Genomic DNA, 13,834 nt, shown 5'->3' on the forward strand with positions numbered 1-13,834 from the left:
TTCCCACTGTAATCAGAGCACGCGGGAATCCATTACAGCCGAGACACGCTGTCTGAAACTTGTCTCCAGTTGCTGGCAGCCGCTCGCCATGTCTTGGCGGCGAGGAAAAAAGTACCCAAGTTAAACAAGACTGGCACGGAGATAGTGTTTGGAGAAGTTTTCAACTCTGGCTTGGAGCCTGTGGACAATCCTCTCTCCACCCATCTCTCTCTCTCTCTCTCTCTCTCTCTCTCTCTCTCGGCGTAACTTTTGGATTTAGGATGGAACAACTCGGAATGACCTTGTCATGGCGGCCGACAGCATCCGTGCACCGCAGATGACGTGTAATAGAAGTCGATGGAAGTATGAAAACATATGGAGCGCGCTCAAAACAAGTGCGATTCGGAGTCATGTTATGGCAGTGTGTCAGTTTCGCACGTTAACCACTGGCATTAAAATGACGGCGGCCGAGTGCAAAAGGTGAAAGCCAGCCTTCACAAATGGAAAAACGAGACGGTCCCTTACCTGTCTGCGAGTCAGTCGAGTAGCCAGGCCACAAATGAGCACAGAAAAGTGATTCCCTCTCACAAAACACCAGCTTGCCTTTGGAAGCTTCCACAAACTGCCTCTTCAGTCTCAGCTCTATCTCCCCCCCAAAAAAGCCTCCTCACGCTGCCTCTAATCCTCTCTCAAGGAAGTCAGGCCCGCTCCAAATGCTTCAACCAGACTTCTCAGCCGTTTTTTTTTTTTTGCCGATTATTTTGTTGGCTGGGATCATTAACTTTGTCCCATGAGAACACGTTAAAAGAACCTCCTTCCCGTGGGAGGCTGTCAATCACACGTGTAGATGAGGAGCAGGGATTGGCCACTGTGGGACTCAACATGATGGATGGGATGGGTGGGTAAAAGGTTCGAGGGGGGAAACACAGCTGAGCCTCCTGCGCCAACATTTATAATAGACTTGTATGTACTAAACAGGGACTAGTGAGTAAAAATGTCAAATGTGCCTTTTTATACAATTCATCCTCTTTTAGTGGTTTTAGCGCAGTCTGTACACTCAGCGGGGGGGGGAACGAGAGCAGAGAACATAAAGCTCTGGTTGCCATGACGTTGCGTCCAGAGCGACGACGCATCCTGGAGCCGCGGCCAAGCGCCCCTCTGATCTTTTCACTGGCGGACCTTCCAGCTCCGTCGTGACGGCCTGTTTGTTTCTCACCGCAGCCTCCCGCTGTCTGTCACTGGCCAACTCCCTGCAGCATCCCGGGCCAATTTGAACCCGCTAAAACACGTTTGTAAAGACACTTTAAGGGGATAGCACAAAACCTGAAGAGGGGTCGCTCGGCTCCCAGTGACCGCAATGAAATTCCCCACAGTGGAAACAAAGAATGAATTAAGGAAGGACCTTTGGTGATGTGACTCCTTAAACATTCTAGCACGTTTGTGGATTTTTAAGCAGCAGTAGCAAAAACATCCAACATCTCAGGGGGAAAAAATGGTGCAGTGCACTTAAAGATCCAGCAGACGGCACTGTGGTGAAAAAAAGCTGCAGCGATTCTGTATTTTCTCAAATAGTGTTATTTGCTCGTGATGGGGAAATGAAGCTTCATGAAGCATGTGTGATATTTTTTTACTCCTCTAGATGGTGCTCTTGGTTTTAAGATAAAGACGTGTGCAATAGAAATTGATTAAACCAAGAGTGCCATTCAAAAAGTATCGCAAGTGCTTCATGAAGCTTCATTTTCCCATCACTACTATTTACTAATGGTGCGGCAACAAATCGCTTATAAAATTAATCGTTTTGAGCTTAGAACTTAAAAGTCTCCAAATCTTTTTATTTCAAAGGTAATTATGGTTTGATTTCTGTAATCCCTGACTGATTGTCTTTTGTGTTTAATCTGAACAAGACGGACGAAATATACATGTCATACCACAATTTACCAAAGTGATGGAAAGGTCAAAGTATGGCGCAAGAAAGGATCTGCTCGTGATGCAGAACACACAAGCTCATACTCACTCATCTATATTGATGATGTAGCTCGTGACTGTAGCAGCAGAATAAATTCTAAAGTCCAGAAAACATTTTGTCTGGTAATTAACAGAAAAAAATGCATCTAAAAATGCATCTAAACTAATTGGAAGAGTCTTCATCATGCAACAAGACAATCCAAAATACGGATATATGTTAACACAACAAATGACTTCATCGGGGGGGTGGGGGTGGAAGCACTAATCACCAGACCTTAACCCAATAGAGTATGCATTATACCTCCTGAAAAGGCGACTGACGAGAGAAAATCCCAGAAACAAAAGAAGAACTGGAATAGGCTGCAGTAAAGGCCTGGAAAAGCATTTCAACCAAGAATGCAACCGTTCTGGTGAAGTCAATGGATTGCAGGCTCGATGCAGTAATTGCAAGTACTTTGAGTAGCGGTGCAAGAATATGAGAAGACATGCTCGATTATAGTGATTACCACCATATTTACTATTTTCCCAGTTGACTGTTTTAGATTTAAAGCCTCCAAGCGTGCAAATATGCATTAGCATAGATTCGTGATGGTCTTCTGCGTCTTACATACAAATTCCGCTTACGTTATCGCCGTAGGAACAGAACTCTGTCGTCAACGGAGGACCACCAGTACTGGAAAGTGGGATGGAACCATTTGGTGGTTAAAGATACTTTCCAATAAAAATGGCAAAAATGCGTCTCTAACCGAACTGAGATGCTTGGTGGAAAGAGTGCTGCGGTCCTACCTAAGTGGTTGATGGCCTACTAATTTGGCAATATAAAAACCACCCCGCATGTATTAGTCACTTCTCATTCATGTCACAATAATTTACAGCCAGGAAATTGACTTGAAAGTGTCACCGCTGCCGCCCTGCAGCAATAAACATCCATAAATTGTCTGTGAAGAAATAAATGGCGGAATCTCATAGGCAGGATTCATCTCGGCGCAATAAAGTGCAATAAGACCGCTGACATTTACATTTGGACTGCGGTGGCCTTTGAGGCCAGAGGGGAATCCGGGGAGGTCAAAATGCCGAGGTCAATCCGAAGTCACGTCCCATTTTGGATTCAAATAAAAAATGTTTGCTTCTGCTTTGAAAAAAAAGTGAAAAGGATCGACTGTATTTTTGCGGTTTTGGAGCCGTCCCCAGCTCACCCCGTGGAAACCCGACGTGCTCCAACGCCAGGTTTGTCTGGCTGGAGAACTTTTATTCTTGTGCATTCCTGCACACAGGCAGCAATTACGCGTCCACACCAAAACAAATATGATATACTCTGCGCAACCAAACATTTGACATCCACTGTGTCACATTCGATCAAGTCCCCGTACAGACAAAATCGTTTTTTTTTTTCTTACTCCAGTTACTGTGAGCGAGCCGGGGCCTCATACTTTCACTCCTAATCAAATCCAGAGGTTGCAAAGCTGACAAAAACAATTCCGTCTTTTATTCATGCGAGCCGCAATCAGAGTGCTGACACGCTTGTTATTATAATCCCTATAAAGACGGAGAAACAGTAATAAAAAATACTCCCTAATCAATAAGTAACACGGCTGTCAAAGTGTTGAAAACAAATGAATATTCATAGAGCTTAAATAAGGCCACTCGCACCCTGAAGCAAAAAGCTGCGCTTGCCAGTTGGCACATGAAGACTGGAAAGAAGCCAGAAAACCCCAACAGAACGGCGCTGATAAGAAGGAGAAGAAGAAACACACGATCTTAAAAAGCAAATACAAAGCGACGTGAACTTTGATCCATGTGAGTTAAGTGGAAATGAAGATATCACAAGAGACCAGACCGGCCTCTGATAGCTACACGATAGATTAGCGCAATGCTACATAAACACAATATGTTATGCATCTGTTTTTTCTAACTCAATATTTTTATTTCAGTACAGTTGTGTGCAAATTGAAGTCTGAATTCATTGTCCAAATGTTTGCACAAGAAACCCTGGCGACATTCAAGAAACTAGATTGTGCCAGAAATCAGTTTTGGCACATGAAACTAAATTTGGATTAGAATTCGGAAAGCTCATGGTCCAAAGCATACCACATCATGCACATAATCCTGTTCAGGGTTACGGAGATCTGGAGCCAATTCCATCTGATTTTAGGCGAGAGGGTGAGGTACACCCTGACTAGCCGCCAAGCACATGCTAAAGACGAGACAAACAATTCACACTCGCTTGGCTAACCAAAACAGCAGCACTTACAGAGTAATTTGCAAATTTGCATATTTGTGGATATTCTGGGGAAAGTTATTGATCCTTTTCACAGTTTTTGTGCTTAGGTCAAAGCCACGTGTAATCTAATGGAATCTTGGGCCTAAGTAACTTTATGGAAATGATGGGAGGAGCTTCATTTAGTCAGGCCATAGCCTTGTCTAATAGAAAAAAAGGATTTTGCCGCCATCTTGTGATATTTATTGGTAATTACAAACCTTTGTCTCATCTTAACTTACTCGTTATGCCTGGCATGCGCTCAAGAATAGACAAAGCTGCCGATGCACCCTGAACCCTTTTATTGTTTAAATGGTAAGAAAACAAATTAAAAAGCACATTTGCGCACAAACTGCTGAGCGCCACAACTCACGCCGACACAACTCAACTCAACATTCAGCGTTAACAGCCAGCCAACTCTAGATTGTCATTCGCTGACACCCGCGTCACTCACAAAGGCCTCGCCTTTGAAAGCCATACACATTCAAAGTCACAGATACTACAGCAGAATGTGAGGATGGAGACCCCAAGTGGACAAAAATGTTACCTACAAAGTGAATAATAATGAAAGTCTATTCTATCACCTATCGATGGGATAGTCCATTGAAGACTCAATAAAATACAAAAAAATTCAATAGATGCAATTAGCATATGTGGTTAGAGCTAAGAGACGTCTTTATTCTGCCCATCTGCCTCATTTCATCATTCTGCATAATCGTCAATTATATTTTCCTTTCACCTGACATACATTGTAATATACTGATATCATTCTTTAACGTTATTCCCGTGATGCAAATGAAGGCCTCCAGCCATCCTCACTGAAACAACAAATCTTGACTTTTGCTCCTTCCTGTTCATACTGTTCTCATTACACCAAGCAGGCCGAGTCACATTCAATTCCGCAGAGCCGCGCGCGCACACACACAAAAACATCATCATTGTGGGAGCCAAAAAGCAAGCCTGACTTACTGTACTGTGATGTGTGGGATCCACAGAGGAAGTGATGCACGGGATCAGCTTCAGCATCCACTCCAAGAGCACATGGATGAGGGACTAAACAAAACACACGCACACACCCTCCATGCCGCACCCTGAACCTGCCCCGGGCCACAGCCGGAGGCTCACGCAAGCGTAAAATTTGGCCTTGGAACCGTCACTTCCGCGGGGCTTGCCCCATGGATTCCGCGCCCAGAAACCCCCCGCCCGCCATTTCTCAAGGGTAAGACAAAGGGGTAGCAAATGGGAACACAAAGCTATTGCAGGGAGGAGGGGGGCGGGGGGAGTGGGGGATGCATAAACCTGACAAACAGATGGGATCGGTCTCTATGGGGCTGGGCCTGCGCCGTCGCATGTGTGCATCATATGGGAAACTCCATCATCATCATCAGAGATTGGTGGCGTGATCTCGCACATGCTCAGAAGCCTAATTGACTTTTAGCTATCAAGGATGTCTTTTTAAGCCCAGACGGCGGGCGTTTAACAGGAGCCGCCCCCTCGTCTTGACAATAAGTAATGAGACCAAGACGCGGCGACGAAGGTTCAACATTTTAATTGCTTTCTTCCCTCCAGAGGGAAGGCGGGGCTCGCCATCCGCAAGACGCAATCAAAGCAAACAATCCGAAATAAATGAGGGCGATCAAAGCCGAGCCAATTTACACACAGTGTAATTGACTTTTCCCCGGCAGCGAGCGGCAAGCGGCAGCGAGGCGCTTTGATGGCATTAAAGGTGCCAGCAGCCAACCAGAGAGAGAGGGGAGGCTACCAAAGGGTTGCTGCGCCGCGATGGGTGATACAGTGGAAGCTCTAAAGTAAAAGGCCCCAAATAGAACACCATTTTGAGTTTAACCAAAATGTTGTGAGAAAAATATTCCTCTGAAGTCAAACACAACTTTGAGATGCAAGATGTCACATCCAAAAGCATTCTCGTAAAATGGGCCATTTATTCTTCACAGGTTAATTTTTATTTTATTTTTTTAATTTATTGTTAACCTTTCTTGTGCAGGTCCTTGGCCATGCAGATTGGAGGATCTGTATACCTTTTTATGCCAGAACAATTTTTTTTGTAGTTAAATTTCATTTTTAATTTGTTATTTAAAAAAAATATTTTCATTACGAATGAATATTTTCTAAAATTAAAATATATATATATAATTAATTAACTGAAAAGTATTTTTTATTTTTTTCTCAAGTGTGTATTAATAATAATTGGTTATATTTAATTAGCCAATCATTTATTAAAATAAAGGCTAAATGTGTAAAATTACTTATTTATGTGCAAATGTCTATCATTACATATTTTAAATCCATGTTTATTTATACATTTATAAATGTATTCATATATACAGTATTTAATTATTAAAAGTGGAAAATTATTCATGTATAAAATTAGGGGGCGGCCATTTTGTCAATTGCTGTCGACTAAAAATGACATCACAATGATGTCAAAATGGCCACCCTCTGAGATGGATAAAAACGGGTTCATTTGGCTGTTTTTATATTTATTTATATTCTTCAAACGTAATAATAATCAGACTAGCATGTTTAGACTATGTTGCGTACATTATCACTGTAAAGACATTTTTGGAGTTTGACTTTTAAATGTTCAAATGTTGAAGTCTTGCAAGCCAAATTCATTCACTTCACATGAGCCCCGGCCGGCACCCTATGAGAAATTTGTTGAGAAATTTGAAGAGGTGAGCTGTCATCCAGCAGGACGTGATAGTCATCTTCCATATATGCCCAAAGCATATCATTTTTGTCTTGAGGAATTCAGCAAAAATGTGAAATCTGCTCTCAAATTAAATGGGTTGTTCCTGTCCATGCGTCACAAAGTTCCATGTATAACAGTTAACTCGTTTTTATGTCATCCCACTCAGTACATTAGTTTTTATGAACTCCCCGCTAGCACAAAGAAAACCCATGTATAAATCTTATAAACTGGCCCAGGGGGTGTTAATAAATCCATTTATTTGAGGAATTTGCCTTAAAACGCAGACATATTTAGTTTTACTATCAGCGTTCAAGGCCAAATTGAATTTCATTTACAAGCCTGTCACAGAGAGCAGAGGGAGAAACAAACAAGGTCAAATAACACATTTGCTTGGACGGACAAAGAAAAGCGGTTGTACGCTTAATTAGGGTGAAAGCAACTCGGGTGTATTCTTACACTGCCTGACAACACAGCTTTGGGAACCACAGAAGACGGATTCTTTTTGAAAGGCGCCTGCCGCATTCTTTGCTGCTTGGAGAACTTTCTAATTGGTTCCAGCAGTTTCCCGGGGTGTTTAAAAGAGACGAAGAAGAAGAGTTTCCCGCAAGAGAGATGAAGTCATCGCACACGTTGGTAAGAAAAAGGCCAGGCAGGCACATAAATGCATCCACAATTACTCGACTTGTGATTATGGCAAATTACAGTGCACTTTCAATACCAATGCGGCACTCAGACATTAAAATGCAAAAGTAGATTTAAAATCGGGAAAAGCAAACCACAATATAAGATTTTGTTATTTATCATGATTATTATTTCTATAATTACATATATGATAAGATTTTCACCTTTTTATACTTTTTCAAACTATGTTTTTCCAATGACATAATTTCTTTTATTTACATAATGAAAATTTTAAGACTGACATTTTACGCCTAATTTAAAAAAAAAAAGATTTTTTGTTAGACATTATATATATTTTTGTTATAGTTTCCAACATTTCTTAAGTTGACCAACTTTGCTTTCATACAATAATAAATATTATCACACCGTTACTGTTAAACGATGTACACTATTATCATTACTGTATTATTATGATTATTTTATTGTTATACCTTTATATACACTTTTTACACATAAAAAAAACCTGAAGTGGTGATTAAAAGTCTACACACCCCTGTCCAAACACATCAGCATTTCAAAATCATTTCGAACTTTTCTTGAACTTTTAAAACTCAACTAGAAAAACAACATCTTTTAGCAAAGGGAAAAGGAAAATAAACAACTGCGATAATGTGGTTACATAAGTCTGCACACCCTTATACAACTGGGCATATGCTGTTTTCAGAATTAAACAATTGCAAACTGAAAGTGCTTCTGATTAAGCCCAAATAAAGTTCTGATGTTGTACTAGTCTTAATTCTTACTTCTTCTTTTTTTAAATTGGATCTCAGTTGTTTACTTCTTACTTGTGCCCTTTCATAAATCTTTTTTTTTTTTTAATTGAGGTGTACAGGTGATGACTCACATTACAAATCTTGGTCTCATTTTTTACATCACAAAACCTGAGTAATTGGGTGTGTAGAATTTCCTATTGCACTTCTTCAAATTGTTTTCTTTTATTGATTGATATATATATAAGACAACAAAACCTTCTGGCATTTTTTTAAAAATGTATTTAATATATCAGTGACTGATTTTCCATTTAAGATTTATTCCACTTTTATAAAAAGTTCAGATTTGGGGGAGGTCAAAGCCCTAATCAGGGACATTTTAGAGAAATGGGCAAAAATATTTAGATCTAGTAGCTACCGGTAATAGTCAGTAAAATCATAGAAATATTTTTGTTCATCAAATCCCAGAATATTTTTGCAGAATATTATAAAATGTTCATAAATTTGAAACTCTAATTCTACACGATTCTGATTTTTGATGGTGAGTATGAGCCGGAATTGTTCCAAATATGGCATCCGAGAGCCGCTATTGCGTGTGACCGCTGCTGCTTGTGAGAGAGGAAGTGAGTGAGTGAGTAAAGTGTACTCCACAACCTCTTATGACCAAAAGAAAGCGGCGTGAACATCTGTTGTGTTTCGCCGTCATCAGGCGTAAAAACATAAAAACAGAGCAGTCATGTCCGGAGGCACAAGTCCAGATGTTGCCAATTGAGGCAGCAACATCGGGGAGTTTGGAAAAAGCAAGCGTGTTTGGTGGCTAAAAATGGCTTCTTAAAGGTGAAATGACCGCCAACCCGATCTATGTTGTGTTGTGGACCATCCCCGCACGAATAAACGTAAACAGACACCGTCTCCATGGCGACAAACTATTCCTTCAAGGCGGTTGAGGACACCTTGGCTTCGGCTTGCAGCAGCGGTGTCACCGATAAAAGAATGCTCTCGCGCCGGACAGCTGGCGCTTCGGCTAACACACACCCACACGGGCGGCCCATTTCCATCCACACTTATTGGCTTCGACAACGAGGGTGAGCGAACATCCGCACCCGCCCTTGTCAAAACAAGCGGCCCCAGAGAGCCGACAGCTGCTGATGGAGACGTTTTTGTTTTTTTTGTCCTTTAATTGGAATTTCGGAACGTGAGATGGACACGTTAGATTAAATATGGCAAACTCATGCAAATGATTGTGTATTAAAATGAGCTGACTTCACTTCATTGTACCCACAACGGGGTATACCGGAGACTATTTCAACGTACACTAATGGTGATGGTTGATACCGCATATTTCCCTAACGATACCGAATAAAACAGCGTATAGAATTGCTGGTGCTAGATTTCACTTTCCTTTCTTTGGTCCTTCCTCGGGTCTCCTGACGGCTCTGGCTGGAAGTGTTCGGTTCAGGTGAACGGTATGGGATTTTTTAATAGGTTTTAGGTGAACTAAAGAAGAAGAAAAAAAGAAAAGGAAAAAAAAAAAAGAATAGCAGATAGTGATATCGCCAATACAAATACCAATAATATTACTTCACCTAAATGATGTCAGAAATTGTATTTCAACTGTTAGCCTATTTAACATTTCACTTCCAATAAGATCGCGGAAATGTTTTTTGATATCAATATTATTTTGATACCAATACTGTTGTCGAAAATTGAAAATTATTTCATAAATATTCTCCTTATTGATACAATACAAACAAAAGGAGAGGCTGGTATTTCAGATACTGATATACTGTAGATAGCAATATTTTATTTTTTTTTCTTTCCAAAATTAAAGATGGGAAGTTTACTATGATTCTATGTTTAGTAACATGCGGTGTAATACTTATCGAAGTAGTGTTAATGCAACATCTACTTCACTATTTTTGTGAGCTTCGATAACTTACAGAACAAATAAATCCGTTTGTAAAACGAGATTGACAATATACAGTCCCTCATATTGAAGTCATCATTTCAGCATGTAAATATAAAAACTCACATGCATGAAAAAAAATATTGTGTCCAAGGAATCGATGACAGAACTGGAGATTTACGCATCGTGTGCTTCTCTCACTGCATTTAATTCCATTTTGGTGAGGATAATTTCATTTTAATGCAATATGGCCTTTGACCTGCGCCAAGTTGTGGAGAATTATTGCATAGGGTTCAGTTTGTGTTAACTTAGCTTTATGCTTATTTCAAAACCCTTCTTGAGACTTTTCCTAATTAACGCATTTGCACTTTTACACAAGTGAAAAAGATTCGGTGTTGATATGCGGACCACAATCTTTCCACATTTAGCGATTTAGGTCTACACTCAACTGTGCAGGTGTTCCCAATGGAGTGCATACAGTATATCTTATAAATATACTGTAATTCCACAGCAACAGAGGCTTTGCCAAGAATTTTTTAGAGAAGTCATAAAAACAGAGGTAGGGGAGGTTGACTCATTGCAGCAAAAGCAGATGCTGGAGTACAAAAGTGTCATGCAAATATAGTTCACGGTTATTTTTGCATGATACCAAATTTTTACCAAATTGTTTACAACATCATACTGACTACATGTGACTAAAACGAAGTTTCGTGACACTTCACAAGAGCTAAATATTTATCAATTTGCTTTGGGCTATATGTTAGCATTTTATATATATCCTTTCTCAGTTGAAATAGTAGCTGACTAAAGACTCAATATAAAATCCCTATCAGTCTTTATTCAATCCTCATAAAGCTACCGTCATAATTTCTGTTCTCAGGAAGGAAGGAAGCACAAATTTGTCCTGTTAATCTTTAGCATGTTAGCATTTGATAATTGGAAATAGTAACCAATTACAAAGGGAATTGAAAATCTTTATCAATCAGGCTTAGCACTTTTTGTAAACACGTTTTCGTTAGCATTCGACCTACCTGAGCAAATTTGTGCACTTAACCTCCCGTCCATGCGTTTTAAAAGTTATCATTGTGACTCGGGCACAGGTTATTAGCAAGCTAGCTGTTAGCTACGAATCTCAACTTCTTAAAAATCTGAAAGAAAACGCGTTACGTGTTAGCAACAGGTGGCAGGCCCATAATCTTTTTATGGTGTCTTCCACAACTCATTCAGACAAATTTCCATTCCAACTGTTGAAGTCATCATAATCTTTTTACATCACCTCATAATTCAGTTGTACCTGCACTCAAACGCTATTTTGTATGAATCTGACCAAATTAAAAGCAGTAGTTTGGTGTGCAGGCCAAATAACAGAAAACAGCAAAAGTACAAACAAGCCTGCATGCAGCTTGTGTGTGTTTTTTTTGTTTTGTTTTTTTAAGATACATCCTGCTTCCTTTCACTCCAAACGATCCCCCCCCCCCCTCACACAGCACCCATGATTAATACTTTGCAGCACCTTTTCAAACCACAGCAGAGCCGCTGGAGCTGCTGTGCATCAATGCGTTTGTGCATCTAAAGTGTTTATGTAGGCTGTCATCATTTCCATAAATTAGCATCCAAGTATTAGGGGATATAAAAAGACTTAAAGTGTGGCTGCAGCTGTATTTGGGCTTATGCATGAGGATTTATGCCCTCACAGTCACCTCAGCCTCACTAGCTTGGCTAGTCTGTAAAGTGGAGATAAAAGACCTGCTCTTAATTTGTATAAACTTGCTGCCACTGGGTATTTCGCTCTCTCTCACTCGCTCGCTCTCTCGCTCATACTCTCTATCAGATCTTACCTGGTTCCCCATGGCTGCGGTGCTAAGTGTTCCTCCCTGGTGGATAGAGAGCTGAGAGTGTGCAGGCAGGCGTTAGGCAGCAGCTGCTGCGATTCCCGGAGGTAAACAAGGCAGGAGGCAGAAGGTGGAAGGTGTTCTGCCTCTGCCGCTGTACACTCCCATTATCGGGGTGTGTGTGTGTGTGGGGGGGGGGGGGGGGTGCATACATACTTGGCTGTCATCTCTGCTGCAGGTTTACACAGGAGCACGAAGAGCCTCCGGTGGGGTGGAGAGAGTGCTTTAACCCTTTTGTGGAGGCCCAGAACAGCAGGCCGTCGCAACCTAAACATGACCGAGTACATCAGATGGAAATGTTAAAGTGGTAGAATAAGGCTTTAAAACTATACTACTGGTCTAGGAATCACTTCATGGTTTGGGTCCTGAATACAATAAGGGACTGCTAATTGACTCAGGTCAATCAGAGGAGCCCAGGTTTCAAAGCAAACATGGTGACGCAGCTTTTAGCTGTTATGCTGCACGCAAATGGATTGCCAGCAGAAGTGAAGTCAACCGCAAGTATAAACGCTTTTCAAGAAGAAAAAAAAAATCAAGCAAAAACTGCCATTGACGGCTATAAACGTCAAATTTTCCTTTTAACTATTTCTACTAGTTTAACATTTTTTCCCCACTTTTGTTAAAAAAGTATGAAAACCTAGAAAGAAATGATTGTACATTTAGAACAAATAAAATTTGTGATTAATCGTGAGTTAACTAGTGGTCATGCGATTATTTACGATTAAAAATTGCCTGACGCCCCTAATTTTTAATAATGTTTTCCTTAAAAAATAAAATAATTTAATTTGTTGTTTTTTTTAAATATTTTTTTCTTAAAAAAAAAAAGAAGTTTTTTCGTATGACTTCGCTAGTTAACTCGCGATCAAATTTTATATCTGTTCTAAATGTACGATAATTTTTTTCTAGGTTTTCATACTCTTGTTAACAAAAGTAAAAAAAAAAAATTTAAACTAATAGAAATTGTTCAAATGAATTTTTGACGTCTATAGCCGTCAATGGCAGTGAATGAGGTAATCAATCATAAAGGGTCCAGCTAACTCGTGATCCTAACGGTGACAAGTGCTATGGAAAATGGATGGATGGAGCTACAGTACTGTACAACCATTGCATCAAAAAAAAAAAAAAAAGTAGAAAAGCTAAGTAAGTTCCCTATATGCCAAACAGATGTTCTTGAAACTTAAAGATTTTTTTTAATTATTTTTATAAAAGGGTACATGTACATGTGAAGTAAACCTGAAAGTAGTCAGGCTAAATGATAAGAGGAAAAAAAATGAATCTCAAGCTGAGAAGCTGCCAGTAGCCAGCGGGTCGGAAGCTACAGGGAGCAAGTATTTATGGTTTTGGTTTTCTCCACCCTTAATGATCATTCATTCTGTGACATCCTGACTCACACACATGCACACAAATCCCACGCCTGCAATAAATGACATCACTTTTGAGGAATCTGCTGCTCATCCCTCAAGATTGGAAAGTCAGAGCGAGAGTTCCAACGGTCACAGACCATAATTGTACGCTCACAAACGATGCACTCAGCAATTAGTCGTCTGATCTTTTTTTTTTTTTTTAGTAACTGCTATGGAATTTTGCTCAAAATTAGTAGGAGAATGAAGGGAAATAGCACCAAGAGACTATATTTATCCTAAAGAACTTTTTTTTTTTACAGAAACACACAGAATAAGAAACAAATGTCTCAGTTGATTTTCACAACTTGTTTTGAAAGTGACAGTGGTCTGT

The 13,834-nt window shown here is 40.2% G+C and overlaps 1 protein-coding gene across 2 annotated transcripts in view; it reads right to left on the bottom strand.

Annotated features, from left to right (window-relative positions):
• mid1 (midline 1) overlaps nucleotides 1-12,156 on the bottom strand; it is a 38,986-nt gene extending 26,830 nt beyond the window's left edge. The window contains exon 1 of one of the 2 annotated variants that reach the window (XM_077579888.1): nucleotides 12,047-12,156. The gene's annotated coding sequence lies outside the window, so the exon portion shown is untranslated. Of the gene's footprint in view, nucleotides 1-504; nucleotides 678-12,046 lie in introns of those variants that run through there. The other variant, XM_077579887.1, reaches the window with a different exon arrangement.
• Nucleotides 12,157-13,834: the final 1,678 nt, after the last annotated feature.

This window comes from Vanacampus margaritifer, chromosome 11 (assembly GCF_051991255.1).
Source record: "Vanacampus margaritifer isolate UIUO_Vmar chromosome 11, RoL_Vmar_1.0, whole genome shotgun sequence".
Classification (NCBI taxonomy): domain Eukaryota; kingdom Metazoa; phylum Chordata; class Actinopteri; order Syngnathiformes; family Syngnathidae; genus Vanacampus; species Vanacampus margaritifer.